We start from the raw sequence: 8,527 nt of genomic DNA on the forward strand, positions 1-8,527 counted from the left end.
TATTTTGCAGCTTTCTACAAACAATTCGAACCGTTCATTGTTCAAACACTTCGATTTGAAACCATTTTAGTGGCTCACTTAGAAAGTGATTATCTTCGCAAAGTCATCATCCTTGCAGGGGAGAGGCCCTGCACCATAGTCCTAGCTTTCCAGGCTCCCATGCAACTCTCCAAATTCCTACTATTGATGTCAGTCTGCTTTTCTCTTGCTCCGCCGCCATCAACCCTAGTTACAACAACATGCTCACCCAAATTGTCAAAGCTGGGGCTTCTTTTTTCAGGTCAATAGGCACCTAGCTATCTTTGTTTGAAAGCGTGTTATGAATGCACCTAGGCTTTCATCACAAGGAACGCAACATCATTGATATAATCATTGTTTGGTTGATGTGCACAGGTAGTCGATCTCACGGAGTAGACGAAGTATTGTTGAAGGAATTGAAATAAGTAGTACATGAAATTTTCGAACTGCCATGAGGTGGAATGAAGGTGAGCATGAAACCCGGAAGGCATGTTGGCTATGCGAAAAACTATAGTACAATAGACAAAGACGCCCTGACTGGGTTGATTTGATCACAATTGTTTGGCATCGGAGTGGTTGAAGAATGAGGAAATCGAGCAAATTCCTCTTGAACCGTATGCCTACAAATTTTGGGCCGAATCAACTCTGGAGCCAACTTTTGTCAGAAGTTTTATAACTGGTATGCTTTCCTATTTTCATTTTCATAGTAGAGCAAGGAGCATCTAATATCCTATATGCGATTCCAAAACAAGAGCTTGACAATTTCAACAAATTGCTCACTCTAAATCTTGGGTCTTCTGATTTCACTTTCTTTCGTCTAAATTTTACTATCGAGCTCCAAATCTTGTGCTCTCTAAGTGAGATCCTTTTCACTTGGAATTGTTCTTCTCTTTGGATTCATGCCTCTTCGTTTACCTCGTTCTCCTCCTTCAGCCAATGCTAATTGCATAAGAAGTGGCAAAAAGCTCCTCCTCCTTCTAGTACCCAACCTCATCTCCTATCTATCAAAGTGTAGTATATGTGGACTTATTTTTTCGATCATATGCGAGAGATCCATGGGGCAGAGCGACTTCTTGTTAATACCATCTAAAGTAGCCTTAGCATGACTAGCATTATCTGAAAAATAGGAGCTTGAAATGGTTTTCTGCATGCGAAACATTCCAAGGTACATAAATATTTTTAATTGCTCATTCATTGAAATTACTTGTTTTCAACCTAATTTCTTACAACATTCCTCTCTTTTGATAAATGTTCTTGTCGATGCAGGGGAGTAAAGAAATCCAAGCTGGATGCAACATCAAAGGATGATGACACCTTTATGCATATGGTTATAGTCCATGCGACAATATTTATCGACTGCCAACAAGGATCAATTATGAGCTCTTGTTAGCATCACCTTATTCATGTATTTGTAGGGCTTCAAACTCGACATCACCAAGTCAGTAATAAATCACCACCCTTGACATTTGCAGGGAGGATCGGGTCCTAAAGGACCCAGTATCATGTCTCATGTCCATATTGTTACTCATTTGTTTTTTTCCTTTAAAAAATGTGCAGCCTCTCAGCACACCGAGGGACGAGAGGTCCGTGATGTGAACCCCATGCCCGATGCAGTTCTCAAGTGTAAGATGCTAGGATTCAAGTTCAATTCGAAGTGAGTAGTTACCTAGGTGCTGAGAAGTGCAAAATGTCAATGAAACCCCTTGAAATAAATTTTTGGTCTCTCGTAAGAAAGATGTGTTGAGGTGGAGACAAGGTTTAAACCTAGGCGAGGTTTAATGCCCAACCCACGAGTTATGGGAAGGTAAGTGCAAATTTCTCTTCTAAGTTCATACAGACATTCTTAAGGCATTACTTGAGCTGCAGGAAACATTTGTGCACGAAGGATCTCATCTTTGGTAGCGAGCTCCATTGAGCTTGCATGCTGTTGTAGGCTTTCGTGGTAATGGTAGCTTGCACTTGCTCTTGCTATCCGGCTTTGCTTGTCGGGAATCAGTAGATATGGGAAGGTCCGTGGCTGCAATTGCCAGGACGGCTCAGGCCTTGCCCAGAAGACTCTCTGCTCCATGCACATCGGAGAGCCCTGCGGTTGTTCCTGCCATCCAACGTCCACCCTTTTTGTTGTCCCCGACAGCAGGAGGGTGGCATTTCCAGCGCTCTGTGGCGTCGTTCTTCTCCGGCGCAAGGAGCTCTGAGGCTAGTGCAACTGCCTCCCGTGGCTTACAGGATGGGATTGCAAGCTGCGGAAAGGATGGTGAGTTCTTTTTTGACATGGGTTCTGTCTAGACGCGTCTGGGCCTTTCTAATTTTGGTTGATTTTTGAAACATTTGCCTGCAGATAATGCAACAGCACTGGAAGAGTCGTGGCGGCGGCTTCTCTCTGACATACCGCGCTGGTGGGATGGTCTTGAAGCGGTGAGTCTTTTTAGTGCTATGCATCCTTTTGTCGTCGATCTCACCATTTCTGTTTGGAATTTCAGCCATCTTAGGTTGTTTATTCAGCCCCCTTCGTGCAATCGTGTCATGCCATGTTGCACATGGCTTTCATGGGGTACGAAGAGTTGGCTTAGGATGCCCTTAGTGATGTTTTCGTTGGTGACACATGAGAAGTCCTCATTTTGAGTAGCAGGACTCGGATGTTTCTCTAAAATGGTGCATCTCAGCCAACGTGGTTGGTTGTTGCAGGGAAATTACAAAGTACCCAATTTTGTGCACAGTGCGACAAGGGTGGCCTCCTACTTTGAGGAATGGCTGAGCTCATTTTCTGGAGCAGTGGAGCTAGCAACTCTCAAACCAGGTGGAGATTACGTGGATCGAAGAGCAGGCGTCTGGGTTTCTCGAGTCAACTGTGCCGCTCCTAGTGCAGCTGCCAGCGACAGTGAGGCCGCTTCAGAAATTGTACCCGCTACTACTGCTTCTACTCCACTCCCCAGGTACTGGGCAGCTCATAGAACTGTATTTGCATTTTTGGTGGAAGTTGGAAGTTATATCTGATTCTTTTATGCTTGGATTGTGCAGGTTTTCTGAGTCAGAACATAAGATTGGCTATGCTGGCGTTTTTGGGAATTTTCGAAAGCTAGTTGAAGAGGAGCGTTGGGAAGAAGCTCATGAAGCACAGGCTGACATGGAGAGGAAAGGAATGCGTGTGAACAGTACCATCTATCAAGTCCTTATACAGCATACCATCGAGAAGAAAAGTCTTTCTGCAGCCAGAGAGCTGTATGGGCTGGTAAAGAAAACCAACTTTCATCCGAATGCATTTATCGGGACCCACCTCATTCGAATGTTCAATTTGCTCAACAGCTTAGAGGATGCAAATGCATCTAACAAGACCCAATGTCTATACATGGAATGCGATAATTCAAGCTAATGCCAAGCACGGACAGGGTGAAGAGGCTATTAAACTTTATTATCGGATGCTGGAATCAAAGGGGATTCCTGATGAATTTGTGTTTCAGGGAGCCCTGAAAGGGTGTGCCAATATAGGAGCCCTGGAAGAGGCAAAGGTGATTCATCACCACATAACTCAAACTGAGTATGAGTCTGATTTGATGGTCACCACTGCCCTTATGGACACGTACTCTAGATGTGGGACCATGGAGGATATGCGCAAAGAATTTGATACCTCTTACAAGCGGGATCCAATCAATTGGAGTGCAGCTATTGCAGCGTATGCCCAGCATGGGCAACCTGAGGAGGCCTTCAGGCTCTATCAGCAAATGCAACAGGCGGGCATGTGGCATTTATGGGTGTTCTTAGAGCATGTACTCAAATCGGTGCCCTTGACCTGGGCAGGGTTATTCATGGTCACATCAGTAAGTGCAATCTAGAGTCAGATGTGTTGATTGAAAGCAACCTTATTGACATGTATGCACAATGCAAAAGCCTGGGGGAGGCCATTGGAGTGTACGAGAAATCAGCAAAGCGTGAAGTAGTAGTATGGAATTCGATGATCCATGCATATGCTCTTTATGGGAGGCTGGATGACGCTATTCAGGTCTATGAGCAAATGCAAAAGAAAGCCATGGAAGTCAATGGGCCATCATATGTTGGCCTCCTGAAAGCATGCGCCAGCAAATATGACCTGGAGGAGGGCAAGTCATTCCACAAGATCAGTGATTACTGGGACCAGTACGATAACCCTGTCGTTGGGAGTGCCCTTATTGATATGTATGCCGAATGTGGGAGTCTAGATGACGCCCGCATTGTTTTTGACAAACTACCTAAGCAAGACTTCTTGCCGTGGGGTGCAATGATTGCAGCGTATACCCAGCACGGGAAAGGTGGAGAGGCGATGTTGCTTTTTCAGCAAATGCAGGTGGACGGTCTGAACCTAGATGCTATGGCTTTCCAGAAAATACTTAAGGCATGCTCCACTTTTGCTGACCCAGATCAGGGTATGCGGATCCATGAGCAGATCAGGGAAAGAAGCCTGGAGACAGATGTAGATGTTGGAAGTGCCCTTATGTTTGGGAGACTTGACGATGCACGGAGTGTTTGAGAAGTTACCCAAGCAGAGTGCTGTACCATTGAGTGCAATGATGGCAGGATACGCCCAGCATGGACAAGGTCAACAGGCTCTGAAGTTTTTTGAGGAGATGCGGCAGGAGGGCAGGCAGGCTGATAATCTAACATTTGCCAGCCTTCTGAATGCCCTTTCCAGTGTAGCTGCATACGAAGATGGTAAAATGGTCCATAACCACATCAAAGAAAGAGGTCTGGACACGGATGATTATGTTGGGAGTGCTCTCATGGACTTCTATGCTAAATGTGGTAGCCTGGTCGATGCTGGCAAGGTGTTTCTAAATCTTTCGAGGCAGAACATAGTAACTTGGAACACAATGATATGGGGATATATTCAGCAGGGTCAGTATCTGGAAGCTCTTCAGTTTTTGCAGCAGATGCAGCAGGAGGGCATGGAACCAAATGTTGTTACGTTTCTTATGTTTATTAAAGCATGCACCAGTATGGGAGCCCTTGATATGGGCAAGCTGATCCAGACTCGTATACTTGAAGGTGGTTTTGAGTCGGATGTAACACTGGGGACTGCCCTTATAGACATGTATGTAAAGCTTGGAAGCCTTCTGGATCGACAATTTGTTTGTGCAAGATGTGGCAACATGGAATAGTATGATTGCAGGTTATGCTCAAAATGGGCAGGGTGAAGAGGCCCTGGAACTCTTTAATTCGATGCAGGAGGCTGGCAAGAAACCAGATGCTTTCACAAGAGACTGTTTTGATCAAATCCTGTCGTTGAAAAGAGAGCGTCCTCCTGCTGATATGCGCATGTCAGACATTTATACTGACATCAACTTGAGGGACGAGGCAAGGAAAGTGCAAGAGTTGAGGAAATGTTTGGATGTTTGGAAGAACCCAGGGACATTTGTTGTTGAGGGTGAGACAAGCCGACCGACAAACGAGCTCACTGCTAAGATAGAGAAACTAACGGCCCAAATCAAAGGAGATGGTCGCCGTGTGGGCCGTCATCAAATGACCGACAAGATGAAGGAGGATGCATTGTGTGGACATTGTGAGAAACTAGCTATTGCTTTTGGTCTCCTTAATACACCTCCTGGCACCACTCTCCGAGTATCAAAAAATCTGCGTGTGTGTGCAGATTGCCACAGTGCCACAAAGATCATATCAAAGATCGAAAAATGTGATATCATCATAAGGGATGCATACCGCATTCATCACTTCAAGCAGGGAACATGTTCCTGTAATGATTTCTACTAAGAGCCCAGCTAAGGATCTTGCTGTGTGAATTTGGGTCGCTGTCTGAGTCTGGCAGAGGTTCTGAGTGGTTTAGATATTTAGAGAGTAGGCTTTCATAGGGGAGTTATGTCTTTTACGCTAGTTGTACTGGGTTCTAATAGAAGTGGCTCTCTTCTCTAACCCTAGAGAAGCTCTATGGCGCTAGCTCATCACTTTTCAACCTTTTGACAATCGTACAGGTGGAATGTCTCATAGGGGATCCACTCATCAAATGTCCTATATTTTTTTGTGACTTATCTTTATCAAAGCTTATTGGTAGTGTGAGAGTACAATCTCTTCTAGGGGACCTTGCCCATTTTAGTGAAAAGCTTTTAGGCCAAAGTTGTGTTTGAACATGGGACAATGCATCTTGACCACAGAAGTATGTTGTGCCATGTTTTCATTGGCACATCTCAATGGCATGTCCTGTTGAAGTAAGCATTCAATGGGTAAGCAGATTTCAATACTAGTTCATCTGCCCTCATGCCTGTTGGAAGGGTCACCTCCCCATCTGTAAGCCCCCACATGAGGAGAGCATGGGGGAGGGAGACCTAGGGCAGTACCCCACAGAAAAAGAGAGAAAGGGGCTGCCACATGGACAGCATCGTGGCTGTCATGTGGGCAGCACATCTAGAGAAGGTCCAGGAGCAGATCAGTGGTGAGGCGAGGAGTGGCTGTATGATGGCGACACATGGCGGCTGACCTCAGCAGCAGTACGGATCAGTATGGCACTGCACACGTGGCTGGAGAGAGCCTGGCAGAGGGCAGATCCAGCAGGAGCACATGGTGCAGCATGGCGGGGGTCTGTGGGCAGGTGTACAGCCTGCAATAGGGTCTCCAGCAGCAGCAAAGGGCAGCCTAGCAGCAGCCCAAAAGGGCCTGGCTAGAGAAGGTCCAGGAGCGGATCAGTGGTGAGGCGAGGAGTGGCTGTATGATGGCGACACATGGCGGCTGACCTCAGCAGCAGTACGGATCAGTATGGCACTGCACACGTGGCTGGAGAGAGCCTGGCAGAGGGCAGATCCAGCAGGAGCACATGGCGCAGCATGGCGGGGGTCTGTGGGCAGGTGTACAGCCTGCAATAGGGTCTCCAGCAGCAGCAAAGGGCAGCCTAGCAGCAGCCCAAAAGGGCCTGGCTAGGGCCCTTATATAGGGCTGGTTGAGCCAGCCAATCAGGCCGACCAGCAGGTCGGCTGGTTAGGGTTGGGCCAGCCAACCAAGTTGGCCAGAGGGGGTCGGTTCATCCCCCTGCTGGGTTGGCCATTTCTCAGGGCCCTTTGGGCCTATAAAAGGGGGCACTTGGGCCTCCATTACTGATCACTTGGAGCAGCAGTTCAGGGAGCAGAAAGAGCAGGAGAACAGCCACCTGTGGGCCTCTATCCAAGAGGATTCAAGTGGGCTGTAGAGCTGCAGACCTAGCTCAGAGTGCTGCCCACCTAGGCTGGTGCAAAGACAGCAAGGTGGAAGGGATGTGGCCGGAAAGTCTAGTTACACTCGAGGTGGAGCATGCAAGCTCGAGTCTAGAGATAACCAGCAGATAGGAGAAGGATCTTGTGGTAAGATCAGAGGACCACACCATTGGTGGGACTCCAGATCTCTCTCTTTTGTATTGTGTCCATAGCTTTGTACGGAAATATACTATTTTGGTGGTTTCTCTATCTGGCTGGTTTATTGTCTATTGATGAGTCTGCACATCTATTCTATGCACATAAGTTTAAGAAGTTTGTGATTCCACACCCCACACCACACTGAGTGAGCTCCTAGGCTATTCTATCAGTCTTCCGCTGTGCGTACCCTGTGTTGGGTCATTTCTAACAATGGCACGTGACAGACCCATGTTTTGTGCACAGGTGGCATCACCTTTTGGAGGCTCCCAAATGGAGCAATACCCATAATATTTTGACACCCCCTCTCAACGAGACATTTCGGGCCAGTATCAACTCAATCAAATGAGTGCTCTATCAGCTCCTGCAAGAGCACTCTCTAGAACATGGCAAAGGCATCGTTGCTAGTTAAAGACTCTTGCATTTCTTATTCCTCAAGATCCTACTCTGTATGATTCTCTAACAATTGGAACCAGCCTAGAACACTGGTACCATCACTTCAACATGTCCTAGTGGCACTACTGTTTCCTGTCACGAGGTTGTTAGAGTCTCCAAGATGCCAGCCATCATAAAAAAGCCCATCTAGGCATCCCCCTTGGAAGCTGGTAACATACATACCGATACCCTATCAGACATGAAGCATCATAAGTTTGTTAGCATTGCTTCCGTAGGAGGGAGTGCTTTAATGGACGTTTGATCTTTTCTTTTTCCATGTGTGTTCTTATTTTTCTTTAGTTTTTTTCATGGAAAAGCTCAAAGCAAAAATTAGAGCAGCCTTCCATAGAAAGTTTGGACCAAATTAGGTGTTTTGGTCCAAATCAAACGTTCTATTGTTGTTTGCTTTTCGCTTTCTCTGCGGAGTATTTCTTTTCCATATGTTGTTCGCTGTACTCGACAGTGCTACTGCATGAATTGACTGAGGCATGAAGGATGGACGGTGATAGCCTCCATTCATCAACCCAGCAGTGATGTTTTTGAGCTACCCTCCATCTTCTTTCCCAATGGACGGACGGTTTACTTCGGTGCGGCATGGGAACGGGAGAGGTGAGACTTAACTCTCTGTATGTGGATCGTCACATCACTTAAACCATTTTGGCTATTTTTCTTCAAATGCCTAAAGAAATAGGACGAATCTATAACATAAGGATGAA

General features: G+C 46.4%; 1 pseudogene across 1 annotated transcript; it reads left to right on the top strand.

Annotated features, from left to right (window-relative positions):
* The first annotated feature begins 1,890 nt into the window (after window positions 1–1,890).
* Window positions 1,891–6,610, top strand: LOC147893456 (pentatricopeptide repeat-containing protein At3g24000, mitochondrial-like; annotated as a pseudogene). The gene is made up of 5 exons (XR_015542251.1): window positions 1,891–2,272; window positions 2,357–2,433; window positions 2,704–2,951; window positions 3,037–5,117; window positions 5,149–6,610. The product of XR_015542251.1 is annotated as a pentatricopeptide repeat-containing protein At3g24000, mitochondrial-like (transcript).
* Window positions 6,611–8,527: the final 1,917 nt, after the last annotated feature.

Source organism: Dipteris shenzhenensis, chromosome 15 (assembly GCF_047967505.1).
Source record: "Dipteris shenzhenensis isolate YYH24624 ecotype China chromosome 15, Dip_SZ_1.0, whole genome shotgun sequence".
NCBI lineage: Eukaryota > Viridiplantae > Streptophyta > Polypodiopsida > Gleicheniales > Dipteridaceae > Dipteris > Dipteris shenzhenensis.